Raw genomic sequence first — 14,494 nt, forward strand, 5'->3', positions numbered from 1 at the left:
ACTGACAGTGCATAATTCTGTAAACTCCATTTGCAGGATATTGAAGGGAGAGGATTTGAGGAGAGGAGACCAAAGGGAGTGGGAGAGAACCACAAAAACATAAAGACAGGTTGTGAAATTGAGCTGAATGAATCTGGGAATTTGTGGGGCCGGCACTAGGAAAAAGTGACATGAAAACTGCCAGATTGTTATAAAAACCCAAATGGTTCACTAATGTCCTTCAGGGAAGGGAACCTGCCACCCGATCTGGGCCTACACTAGATTCTGGTCTATGTGGGAGGAGGGAAAGATGGGGCATGGGAAATGGACGATGTAAATCTGCAACACAACCAGAATGTTGACAGAATCAACCCAACTCACAGCCCACAGCACCCAGAATACAAGGGCAGCTGGTGCATGGGAAAACCATCATCTCCAGGACACACACCAGCAAGTTCACACTGGGGAGAGGCCATTCACCTGCTCCGTGTGTGAAAAGGGATTTAACTGATCAAACAACTGCTGAGAAACCAGTGAGTTCAGTCTGTGAGCTTGACCCTGAGCTTCCGGTCACTTGTCATTTTAATTCTCCGCCCCACTCACACTCTGAACTCTCTGTCCTTGGCCTCTTGCACTGTTCCAATGAAGCTCAATGGGAGGTCGAGGGACAGCAGCTCATTTTCAGTTCGGCACTTTACAACCTTCTGGACTCAACATCGAGTTCAGCAGTTTCTGCACCAACAGAGAGATGTTAGGATCTGGAACACCCTACCTGGAAAGGTGCTGGAACCTGATTCTATCAGGAATTTTTACACAGCTAGTCGTAATAACCCAGAACTCAATGCCAAGGAGGCAAATGGAAGCAGACATGAGTGGTGATTTAAAATAGAACTTGGATGAGGAGGGAAATAAACTTGCAGGGCCTTGGGGATACAGGCGGGGAATGGGCCAGGCTGGATTGCTCTAGAGAGCTTGCTGGACTCAATGAGCTGAATGGCTTCTTTCTGTACTCTAATTACTCGGACTTATTTGTTTACTGTCTCCTCATAATTTAAATTTTGAAGTGCAGGTATCATTCAGGTAAATCTGCACTATCCACTAAATCCAATAGAGTCTATACTTCCTAAGGTGTACTGCCCAGAACTGAACACAGTATTCCTGTTCTGATCAAAGGTCATGTTGAACAGAAATGCTAACTCTGTTTCTCTCCACAGATACTGCCTGACCTGCTGAGTATTATCAGCAGTTTTTATTTTTATTACAGTGGTTCAGGTGCAGTCTAACCTGGATTTTGAATATCTCGGTGCTTTTCCAGTCACATCGATACCTGAAACCGTTTCTGACAAACAGAACAGACAAACCTTTTTCCTTCCACGGTCAAGTTCTGATGAATCCAGTGACTCTGTCAGATGTTAAAGTGACGTTTGGTTTGAATTTTCCGTCTGCAAATCCTTCCCATTGAAAATCCTGTAAAAAGATTATTTAAAAATCCATCTCTGTCAATTATGGATAGAAATTGAAGTGAGACAAACATTTCTCTGGGTTGGAGTTTGCTGTGTGTAAATCCTCCCCTTCTAACCCCCTGTAAAAGGAGTTTCCAAACACTCGGTGTAAACTGGGCTCCGGGAGTTTGTAATCCGGGTTTGGAGTCCTACACCGGGTGTTTGTGAATCCTCCCAGTCCACCCTCCGGCTCCATTCCTCTCCTGCACTCGGCCCTTTCTCACCCGCTGGACTTTCAACCCGACCGCCTTCAGACCGGTTCCCCCCCCGGCACCACGCATGCTCCACTCCCAGCCGGCTCCGCCCCCTCATTCATTCCGATTGGTTGGAGGACCAGCGGCACCCGCTTGGCACTCCAGGCCCGCCCTCCTCTTCCTATTGGTCCGGAGCTGCCGTCAGTCATTCCGAGATGGAGCATGCGCAGTCCGTTGGAACAGACGGTAAGTGAGGTCGAGCGAGCGGAGTTAAAATGCGAGTTTTAGAAAGACCGAGTGCGAATTCAGAGCCGAAAGTAAAACTGTGAACATGGAGAGGGACAACGGGTGGGTTGGGAGGCTTCATAAACTCATGGTGTCGGCCCCAAACCCTCAATAAGGAGCCATCGTTTCCGCGTTTAGATGGACGAAGGCTGAGGCCTATTTTCCGGAAATAGACCCTAGCTAACGGCCGCCATCTTTCTAGGGGGCAATAAGTATCTGTGAGCATGTGCGGCCGCCATCATTGTGAAGGGCAAAGTCCAACAGAGCGCATGCATAGCCGCCATCTTCAAAGAGGCTGCTAACCCGGATGAATGACCTGCAGGAAGGACAATAAATCAGAGATAGAGTTTGGTGTGAAATCAATGGGTTGTTGTAAAACAGGAGATCAGGGTAACAGTCAGAAACAACAACAACTTATATTAACATCATAAATCATCCCAGTGAGCTTCACAGGGAAATTATAAAACAAAGTGTGACACCCAGACATATAAGGAGATATTAGGGCAGGTGACCAGAAGCTTGGGCAAAGAGTTTGAAGCAGTGTTAAATGGTCGCTTGTTTCAACAGAATTTGATTATTACTGAAAAAAGAGACAAGCTGTAGAAGCTTTTCGACTTGCGCTCATCAGGACAGATGCAAGAATATCAAATTTCAAAGGGAACAACAATTTATAATGTATGAGAAAAGGGATTGGTTGGCCGATCAGCTCTGATTGGTCATTGCCATAGAGAATGCACCTTGGAGTTATTGTCCCCCATGATTTTGTTTAATTCAACACAAGGTGCGATGTCTTTTTCTTGTTGATGGGATGTGCCCATCCCAAATTACCCTTGTTCAGAGGGCATTTAAGAGCCAACCACATTGCTGTGAGTCTGGAGTCACATGTAGACCAGACACATAATGTCGGCAGATTTCTTTCCTGAATGGACATTAGTGAACCAGATGGGTTTTGACAACAATTGGCAATGGTTTCATGGTCATCACCACCATCTGCCATGGTGCGATTCGAACCTGGGTTTCCAGAGCATTACCCTGGGTCTCTGGAATACTCGTCTAGTGAAAATACCACTATGCCTCCCCCTCCCCTTAAAGTATCCTCAAGACAGGTAGTAGTCAAGTCTACAATCTTCGGATCCATAGGCAGACGCATTATCCACTGGCCCTGGTCATGTTCCTTCTGGCTGGAGGGGACAGTTCACTCTGTGTGAGTATATATAGCTTCTAGCAAGTATAAATGAGTCACATTATGAGCCTGACTGATAATCTTTGAAATTTGATGTTCTTGCGTCTGTCCTGATGAGTACAAGATAAAAAGCTGTGACAGAATGTCTCTTTTTTAGCAATATTCAAGTGTCTTAAAGGAGGAAGGTGTAGCAGACAGAGGGAGAGATTTTGAGAGTTTGGGGATGAGGGTACTGAAGGCATGGTCACTAATGGTGGAGTGATTAAAATAGAAAATTCGAGCAGTGCAGACATCCTAGAGGGTTGTGGGGCTGGAGGATATTGCAGAGATAGGGAGAGATGTAGACCATGTAGACTACATCAACTGCACTACCCTCATTTGGGATTTGAAAACAAGGATGAGAATTTTAAAAACAAGTTGTTTATTGACCGGGAGCCAAGGCAGGTCAGGAAGCAGAGGGGAGTTAGGGGAATGGGACTCACTGCGAGTGAAAACACAGACAGCAAACGTATGGATGGCTTCAGGTTTACAGAGGGAAGAATGTGGGAGATCCGCGCAATGCAGCTCCCACATTCTCCCCTCCGTAAACCTGAAGCCATCCAAACACCACATGGACTGCAGCAGTTCAAACAGGCAGCTCACCACCACCTTGTCAAGGGCAACACAGGATGGGCAATAAATGCTGGCCCAGCCAGCGAAGCCCACATCCCCGGAATGAATGAAAAAAAGTGTGTTGGAATAGCCGTTTGAGTCTGGTGGTAGCAACAGCAGGGATGAGGGTTTCAGCAGCAGATGCTCTCAGACAGGGTAAGGTCGGGTGATGTTACAGAGGTTGGAACAGGTGATCTTAGTGGTGGCACAGATTTGAGGTCAGAAGCTTACCTTGAGATGAAATGTAACACCGAAGTTGTGAAGAGACTGGCTTAATCCAAGACTGTTCCCAGGGAGAGGGATGGAGTTGGTATGTAGGAAAATGGAGATTGGAGCAGGGACCGGAAAAGTCATAGATGGTCATGGAGTTATACAGCACAGAAACTAGCCCTTTGGCCCATCATGTCCATGCCTGCCACCAAGCACCTATCTATTCTAATCCCATTTTCCAGCACTTGGCCCGTAACCCTGTAAGCTGTGACGTTTCAAGTGCTCATCTAAATACTTCTTAAATGTTGTGAGGCTTCCTGCCTCTATCACCCCCTCAGGCAGTGAGTTCCAGATTCCAGCCACCCTCTGGGTGAAATAATCCCTCCTCAAATCTCTTCTAAACCTCCTGCCCCTTACCTTAAATCTATGCCCCCGGTTATTGACACCTCCGCTAAGGGGAAAACTTTCTTCCTATCTATGCCCCCCTCATAACTTTGTTTACCTCAATCAGGTCCCCTCTCAGCCTTCTCTGCTCTAAGGAAAACAACCCTAGCCTATCCAGTCTCTCTTCGTAGCTGAAACACTCCAGCCCAGGCAACATCCTGGGGAATCTGCTCTGCACCCTCTCCAGTGCAATCACATCCTTCCTATAGTGTGGCAACCAGAACTGCACACACTACTCCAGCTGTGGTCTAACTAGCGTTTTATACAGCTCCAACATAGCCTCCCTGCTCTTATATTCTAAGCCTTGGCTAATAAAGGCAAGTATCCCATCTGCCTTCTTAACCACCTTATCTACCTGTGCTGCTAATTAGGGATCGATGGGCATGTACACCAAGGTCCCTCTGATTCTCCGTACTTCCTAGGGTCCTACCATTCATTGTGTATTCCCTTGCTGTTCCAAAATGCATCACCTCACACTTCTCAGGATTAAATTCCATTTGCCACCTCTCTGGCCATCTTATCAGCCCATCTATATCATCCTGTAATCTAAGGCTTTCCTCTTCACTATTGACGACACAACCAATTTGCGTGTCATTTGCGAACTCCTATGTTCATGTCTAAATCATTAATGTGCACTACAAACAGCAAGGGTCCCAGCACCGATCCCTGCAGCATACCACAAATCACGGGCTTCAAATCGCAAAAGCCATCTTCGACCATCACCCTCTGCCTCCTGACACTGAGCCAATTTTGGATCCAATTTGCCAAATTGCCCTAGATCCCATGGGTTCTTACCTTCTTGACCATTTTCCCATGTGGGACCTTGTCAAAAACCTAACTGAAGTCCATATAGACTACATCAACTACACTATCCTCATCGACACAACTAGACACCCTCGAAAAATTCAATCATATTTATTGGACATGATCTCCCCCTGACAAAGTCATGCTGACTATCCCTGAATAATCGCTGCCTCTCCAAGTGGAGATTAATCCTGTCCCTCAGAATTTTTTCCAATTAAAAGTGTTGTCAGTCTTCTCAGTGTTTAATTGGAGTTAATTAGTCATCAGGAAGAGAAGCAGGAACCGGAATGGGCCATGAGACTGATCCCAGGTTTAACTCAGTTAGCGAGGGAGAGAAGGAAGGAAGGAAATCCTGGGAGGTTTGGAGAAACTACCTTCACAATCACTCATTAAATCTCCACACAGTAAGTTTTGGACACAAGGTTAACATCTGCTATTCTGTATGGTCGGTCAGGGAGTTTCAGATTAATGTTTTGTCACGAGTAATGACTGAAGTGAATGATCAGACATATTGTTATCACCAGTTGCAGGAATTTGTTAAAAAGATACAGAAAGAATTGTCCAAATCTCTGTTTGGATTTCAGCTCAGGGAGCAGGGAGAGTGTGTGGGACGGGGATTTGTAGTTTTGGGGAAACAAGAAAGGAAGAAATGTTCCATGGAAACTAGAATTGTCTGTTCTGAATTTCTATCCTGCACTGACAGTGATGACTTTTGTAAACTCCTTTTACAGAGAATTAGAAGGGGAGAATTTGCAGACGGGAAACTCAAACCAAACATCACATCAAGATCTGATAAAGTCACTCGATTCAGGACCTGAAAATCATCGTCTTTGACTGTGGAAGGAGAAATATTTGTCTATTCTGTCTGTGGGAAAAGATTTCAAACATCAGTGTGACTGGAAAAGCACTGAGACACACACACCCAAGTGAGAATGTTCCAGTGAACTGACTGTGGAAGAGCTTTAAACAGTTACACAGCCTGAAAAAAAATCACACCATTCACAGCGGGGAGAAACTGTACCCGTGTTCTCTGTGTGTGGACGAGTCTTCAATTGATCGCCCAACTTGGAGAGACACAGAGACACTGACACCATGGAGAAACCGTGGAAATGTGGGGACTGTGGGAAGGGATTCAATTGTCCTTCCCATCTGGAAACCCACCGACGCAGTCACACTGGGGAGAGGCCGTTCTCCTGCCCCGAGTGTGGGAAGGGATTCACTCAATCATCCCAACTTCTAACACACCAGCGGTTACACACTGGAGAGAGACCATTCACCTGTTCCGAGTGTGGGAAGCAATTCACACAGTTAACCAGCCTACTGAGACACCAGCCAGTTCACACAGGAAAGAGACCGTTCACCTGCCCTGTATGTGGGAAAGGATTCACTGGGTCCTCTGACCTGCTGAAGCACCAGCGAGTTCACACTGAGGAGAGGCCGTTCAGCTGTACTTCCTGTGGAAAGAGATTCAGGTCTTCATCCAACCTCAATGCACACCAGCGAATTCACACTGGGGAGAGGCCATTCAGTTGCCCTGAGTGTGGGAAGAAATTCACTCAGTCATCTGCACTGCGGACACACCAGCGGGTTCACTCTGGAGAGAGGCAGTTCACCTGCACGGTGTGTGGGAAGGGATTCACTGGGTCCTCTGACCTGCAGCAGCACCAGCAAACTCACACTGAGCAGAGGCCGTTCAGTTGTAACTTCTGTGGAAAGAGATTTGGGTATTTTTGCAACTTGTTGAGACACCAGCGACTTCACACGGGAGAGAAGCCGTTCACCTGCTCCAGGTGTGGGAAGGGATTCACTCAGTTTTCCAACCTGGTGACTCACCAGCGAGTTCACACAGGAGAGAGGCCATTCACCTGCTCCGAGTGTGGGAAGGGATTCACTCAGTCATCTCAGCTGCTGAAACACAAGCGAGTTCACAAGTGACTGCAGGGGTTGGATTCTGCTGTCGTTGCTGCTGTTAATCACATCCAGGATTGAACTATGTTCATTCTGACAGTTGGGGTTTGTTTCTGCTGATGTTACTAATCCCTGTTACTGGTCTGGAGTTTAATATTCTGGATCTATAGCTGATTGTGTTCTCGGAGCTGCAGTGTCCCTTTAAGAACCGCTGTCTCTGATCTTTCACCATAATTCAGGAATTCTCATCAGAAATTACTTTACAACAAGATTCTGAACTTTTACTTCAATCCTAAATTGATCCTTGGTACGAACTCGACAATTCGGTGTCTGAGAGGTTCCACTGATTAACATCTCCAATTAGAAAGTGCTGATTAATCCTTGCTGACAAATCTTACTGACTTGCACATTACTCACAGTGACACCTCCATTATCCACCAGAAAGAAGGGGAATGGGAATTGGTGGAGAATCGAGAGTTCCCAAATGTTACCCCTCCCGCTGGATACAGAAATCCCCTCGGCACAGGAATGGAGACAAGTTCAATCCAAGTAATGGACTGCAAGTAATCACTGTCTAATAACCTTATCAGATCTTCAGAAATTTATGGAATATTACAGAAATAGCTCACTCTCTCTCTTATGAAGAAAGCTTCCATAGCTTGCTAGCTGACAAACACAGGACAGGCCTGTTATCTCTGCCAAGGACATGTCTCTCACACACACCCTGAAACAAGACATTTCTCTTGCAATGAAGGCTAACATACCCTTTGCCTTCCTAATTGCTTGCTGCCCTTGCCTATTTACTTTCATTGACTGGTGCACAAGGACACCCAGATCCCTTTGTACATCCACATTTCCTAATATATCACCATTTAAATAATACTCTGCCTTTCTGTTTTTTCACACCGAAGCGTATAACTTCACCTTTATCCACGTTACACTGCATCTGCCATGTGTTTTCCCACACACACAACTTGTCTAAATCGCCCTGAAGCCTCCTTGCATCCTCTTCACAGCCCCGCCCAGTTTTGTGTCATCAGCAAACTTGGAAATATTGCATTTGGTTCCCTCATCCAAGTCATTTATATATATTGTGAATAGCTGGGGCCCAAGCACTGATCCCTGCGGTACATCACTGCCTGCCACCTGGAAAAAGACCCATTTATTCCCACTCTCTGTTTCTGGTCTGTCAACCAATTCTCAATCCATGCCAGTATATTACCCCCAATCCCATGTACTTTAATTTTGTCCAACGGCCTCTTACGTGGGATCTCATCAAAAGCCTTTTTGAAATCAAAATACACCACATCCACTGGTTCTCCCATATCTATTCTACTAGTTATATCCTCAAAAAACTCCAGTAAATTAGTTAAGCATGATTTCCCTTTCAAAAACCCATGCTGACTTTGTCTAATCCCGTTAATGCTTTCCAAGTGTTCTGTTACCACACCTTTAACAATAGACTGTAGCATTTTCCCCACTACTAATGTTAGGCTAACTGTCTGTAATTCTCTGTTTTTCTCTCCCTCTTTTTTAAATAGTGGGGTTACATTTGCCACCCTCCAATCTGTAGGAACTGCTCCAGAGTCAAAAGAATTTTGGAATATGACCACCAATGCATCCAATATTTCCAGGGCCACTTCCTTTAATGCTCTTGGATGTAGATTATCAGGCCCTGGGGAATTTTCAGCCTTTGACCCCATCAATTTCTCTTGCACCTTGTTTTTTAACTAATACTGATTTTCTTCAATTCCTTCCTCTCACTAGACTCTTGGTTCCCTGACATTTCTGGGAAATTATTTGTGCTTTCTTTGGTGAAGACAGAACAAAAATATGCGTTCAATTCTTCTGCCATTTCTTTGTTCCCCATTATACTTTCCCCAGTTTCTGACTATAAGGGACCTACGTTTGTCTTCGCGAATCTTTTTCTCTTCACATATTTATAGATGCTTTTACAGTCAGTTTTTTATGTTACTTGCAAGTTTACTATCATACTCCATTTTCCCCTTCTCAACCAAACTTTTTGTCCACTTTTGCTGAATTCTGAACTGCTCCCAATCCTCAGACTTGCTGCTTATTCTGGAAATCTTATATGTCTCGTCTTTGGGTCTAATATGATCCATAATTTCTTTTCTAAGCCATGGTTGAGCCACCTTTCCTTTTTTATTTTTGCGCCAGACAGGAATGAATAATTGTTCTAATTCATGCATATGTTACTTAAATATTAGCCATTGCTTATCCACTGCCAACCCTTTTAGTAAGTTTCCCCAATCCATCATTACCAACTCGCACCTCATACCTGGAAGTTCCCTTTGTTTAGATTCAGGACCCTAGTTTCGGATTCAACTTCTTCACCCTCGATCCTAATGAACAATTCTCTCATTTTATGGTCGCTCTTCCCCAAGGGACCCAAACAACAAGATTGTTAATTAATCCATTCTCATTGCACAATACCCAATCTAGGATAGCCTGCTTGTTCGTTGGTTCCTCAATGTATTGGTCTAAAAACCATCTTGCACGCACTCCAGGAAATCGTCCTCCACAGTATTATAGCTAGTTTGGTTTGGCCAATCTATATGTAGATTAAAGTCACCCATGATTACACTTGTACCCTTATTACATGCGTCTCTAATTTCCTGCTTAATGCCTTCCCTTACATCTCCATTACCATTTGGGGGCCTATAGACAACCCCCACCAACGTTGTGTGTCCCTTAGTGTTTCCTGTCTCCATTCAAACAGATTTCACATCATGATTTTCCGTGCCAATATCCTTCCTCACTATTGCATTGATTTAGTCCTTTACTAACAATGCTACCCCACCTCCTTTCCGATTTTTCTGTCCTCCCTAAATGTTGAATACCCTGGATGTTCAGTTCCCATCCTTGGTCACCTTGCAGCCATGTCTCCATAATTGCAACGATATTATAACCGTTTATACCCATTTGCGTTGTTAATTCATCTACCTTATTGCGAATGCTCCGAGTATTAAGATACAATGCCTTTGGACTTGTCTTTTTAACCTTGTTAGTCATCTTAGCTTTATTTTGTACTGTGATCCCATTTGTTTCTCGCCCTTGCGTTTTTTGCCTTCCACTTTTGCTCCTTACTTTTCTGTCTTTTGTTTCTATCCTTGTTTCCCCCTCCTCTGTCTCCCTGCTCAGGTTCCCATTCCCCTGCCATTCTAGTTTAAACCCTCCTCGACCGCACTAGCAAACACCCCCCTGAGGACATTGGTCCTGGTCCTGCCCAGATGCCACCCGTCCTGTTGTACTGGCCCCACCTTCCCCAGAACCTGTCCCAATGTCCCAGGAATCTGACTCCCTCCTCCCCAAACCATTTCTTCAGCCACGTATTCATCTGATAGATCCTGTTATTTCTACTCTCACCAGTACCTTTGAGGTCTGACTTTTTAATTTACGTCCTAATTCCCTATATTCAGCTGGTAGGACCTCATCCCTTTTTTTACCTATGTCGTTGGTACCAATTATGTGCCACTTCCATTGACTGTTCACCCTCCCCCTTCAGAATGCGCTGCAGCCTCTCTGAGACATCCTTGACCCTGGCACCAGGGAGGCAACATGCCATCCTGGAGTCTCTTTTCCAGCCGCAGAAACGCCTGTCTGTTCTCCTTACTACTGAATCCCTTATCTCTATAGCCCTGCCACTCTTCTTCCTCCCCTCTTGTGCAGCAGCGCCACCCGTGATGCCATGGACTTGGCTGCTGCTGCTTTCCCCTGAAAAGTTGTCTCCCCCAACAGTATCTAAAATGTTATATCTGTTAGAAAGGAGGGCAGCCACAGGAGTATCCTGTACTACCTGCATTCCTCTACTCTGCCTAGTGCCCTTCCTGCCAGTTCAGTCTTTCCCAGTGGTGTGACCACCTCACTTCAACGTGCTGTCCACAATAATCGCAGCTCCAGCTCCGAAATGTGGTTAGCCAGTAGCTGCAGCTGAACACACCTCCTGCACACATGGCCACCAGGGACACTGGAAGTGTCCATTACTTTCCGCATAGTACAGGAGGAGCATATCACAAGTGCGAGCTCTGCTGCCATGATTTCTCTTTAGATTAAGCTTGTTAGTTACTCCCTTTGAAGAACACTAACTACGCTAGGGGCCTTATTCTACTGCAAACACTTCCACTCCAGTCCAAAGTCCTCACCTTATTTTGTTTTTGGACTGCAGCAGTTTAATTAGTAGAAAAAGTAGAATAACTCACCTGACCCTACTTAACAATCAGCTGTCCCCTGCATCGTGTCACTTTTTGAATCGTGACCTCCTTGTGCTGCTTTCACCCCTGAGTCTCCCCGGAACTCTCACTCCGTCCTCACACAGCTTTCAGCCCTGAGTCTCCCCGAAACTCTCACTCTGGCCTCACACAGCTTTCAGCCCTGAGCTCAGCTCCCGCTCTTTCTAAATCTCCATTCTGACTCTCAGCTCCCGCTCTTTTTAAATCTCCGCTCTCTCAGCTCCCGCTCTTTTTAAATCTCCGCGCTCTCAGCTCCTGCTCTTTTTAAATCTCCGCGCTCTCAGCTCCCGCTCTTTTTAAATCTCCGCTCTCTCAGCTCCCGCTCTTTTTAAATCTCCGCTCTGACTCTCAGCTCCCGCTCTTTTCAAATCTCTGCTCTGACTCTCAGCTCCCGCTCTTTTCAAATCTCCGTTCTGACTCTCAGCTCCTGCTCTTTTCAAATCTCCGCTCTGACTCTCAGCTCCTGCTCTTTTTAAATCTCCCTCTGACTCTCAGCTCCCGCTCTTTTTAAATCTCCCTCTGACTCTCAGCTCCTGCTCTTTTTAAATCTCCACTTTGACTCTCAGTTCCTGCTCTTTTTAAATCTCCGCTTTGACTCTCAGCTCTCGCTCTTTTAAATCTCCACTCTGACTCTCAGCTCCCGCTCTTTTTAAATCTCCCTCTGACTCTCAGCTCCCTCTCTTTTTAAATCTCCGCTCTGACTCTCAGCTCCCTCTCTTTTTAAATCTCTGCTCTGACTCTCAGCTCCCACTCTTTTTAAATCTCCGCTCTCTCAGCTCCCGCTCTTTTTAAATCTCCGCTCTCTCAGCTGCCGCTCTTTTTAAATCTCCCTCTGACTCTCAGCTCCCACTCTTTTTAAATCTTCGCTCTGACTCTCAGTCCCACACTTTTTAAATCGCCGCTCTGACTCTCAGCTCCTGCTCTTTTTAAATCTCCGCTTTGACTCTCAGATCCCACTTTTTTAAAATCTTCCCAAGGCCATCGCTCTTCTTGCTCTGCCTCCCAGTCTCGCTCTGGAGTGATCACTCTGAAGTGATCCACACTGGCTTCTGCCCAACACCCACACTCTAGCTCACAACAGTTAACCGTTCAGAGGAAACTGCAGCCACCAGCTACAGAGACCAGCACTCACGCTGTGTCATCGCAGAATTTTATCAGCACAGAAGGAGGCCATTCAGCCCATCGTGTCTGCACCGGCTCTCCAAATGAACATTATGATCTAGTGCCATTGCTCTGCCTTTTCCCCGTACCCCTGCACATTGTTTCTATTCAGATAGTCACCTAATGCCCTCTTGAATGCCTCGATTGAACCTGCCTCCACCACACTACCAGGGAGTGCATTCCAGATGCGAACCACTCGTTTTGTGAAAAAGTTTTTTCTCGCTTCACATTTGTTTCTGTTGCAAATCACTTTACATCTGTCCTCTCGTTCTTGATTCTTATAAGAGCAGGAACGGCTTCTCCCTATCTACTCTGTCCAGTCCCCTCATAATTTTGAACATCCCTATCAAATCTTCTCTTCGCCTTCTTCTCTCCAAGGAGAACAGTCCCAACCGTTCCAACCTATCCTCATAGCTGAAGTTTCTCGTCCCTGGAACTGCTCTTGTTAACCTCTTCTGCACTCTCTCCAATATGTCCACATCCTTTCTATAATGTGGCGCCCAGAACTGTACACAGTATTCCAGCTGAGGTCTAATGAGTGACTTATATAAATTCAACATAACCTCCCTTCTCTTGTACTCTATGCCCCTATTAATAAAGCCCAGGATACTATATGCTTTATTAACAATTCTCACCACCTTCAATGATCTAGGCACATATACACCCAGGCCTTTCTGCTCCTGCACCCCTTTAAAGTTTCACCCCTAATTTTATATTATCTGCCCATTTTCTTCCCACCAAAATGCATCACCTCACACTTTTCCGCATTGAACTTCTTCTGTCACTTATCTGCCCACTCCACCAACTTGTTTATACCCTTTTGAAGTTCTACACTGTCCTCCTTGCAGTTTACAACACTTCCAAGCTTTGTACCATCCGCAAACTTTGAAATTGTCCCCTGTACACCAAGATCTAGATCATTAATATATATCAGGAAAAGCAAGGTCCCAATACTGGCCCCTGGGACACTCCACTACAAACCTTCCTCCAGCCTGAAAAATATCCATTGACCATTACTCTCTACTTCCTATTTTACAGCCAATTTTGTATCCATGTTGCCAATGTCTCTTTTATTCCATGAGCAATAACTTTTCTCACAAGTCTGTTGTGTGGCACTGTATCAAATGCCTTTTGAAAGTCCATGTACATCACATCAACAGCATTACCCTCATTGAACTTTTCTGTTACCTCTTCAAAAAACTCCAGCAAGTTGGTTAAACACGATTTCCCCTTTAGAAATCCATGCTGGATCTTCCTTATCAACCCATATTTTGCCATGTGACTACTAATTCTATCCCAAATAATTGTTTCTAGAATCTTGCCCACCACTGAAGTTAAACTAAGATTAAAAACAAAATACTGTGGATTCTGGAAATCTGAAATAAAAACAGAAAATGCTGGAAAAAGTCAGCAGGTCTGACAGCATCTGTGGAGAGAGAAACAGTGTTGGCTTTTCGTGTCCATATGATCCTCCTTCAGAGCTGAAGTTAAACTAACTGGTCTGTAATTGCTGGGCTTATCCTCACAACCTTTTTTGAACAAGGGCATAATGTTTGCAATTCTCCAGTCCTCTGGCACCTCCCCTGAGTCTCGGGAAGACTCGAAAAATTATGGCCAGTCCCCCTGCAATTTCTACTCTCACTTCCTTCAATAACTTTGGATGCATCTCATCCGGTCCCGGTGCCTTGTCAACTTTAAGTACCGATAGTCTATTCAACACTTCCTCCTTATCAATTTTGAACCCTCCTAGTGGTAAAGTTTCCTCATCTGTCACCATGGTCTGGGTAGCATCTACCTCCTTGGTAAAAACGGATACAACGTGTTAATTAAATACCTCAGCAATGGCCCCTTCGCCCATGTGTAAATTCCCTTTTAGGTGCCTAATCGGCCCTGCTCCTCCCTTTACTGCCCTTTTATTATTTC

General features: G+C 45.3%; 1 pseudogene; it reads left to right on the forward strand.

Moving 5' to 3' along the window:
- LOC144673362 (uncharacterized) overlaps window positions 1-14,494 on the forward strand; it is a 59,426-nt pseudogene that overhangs the window by 34,435 nt on the left and 10,497 nt on the right.

This window comes from Cetorhinus maximus, unplaced genomic scaffold, assembly GCF_964194155.1.
Source record: "Cetorhinus maximus unplaced genomic scaffold, sCetMax3.hap1.1 HAP1_SCAFFOLD_353, whole genome shotgun sequence".
Taxonomy (NCBI): Eukaryota; Metazoa; Chordata; class Chondrichthyes; order Lamniformes; family Cetorhinidae; genus Cetorhinus; species Cetorhinus maximus.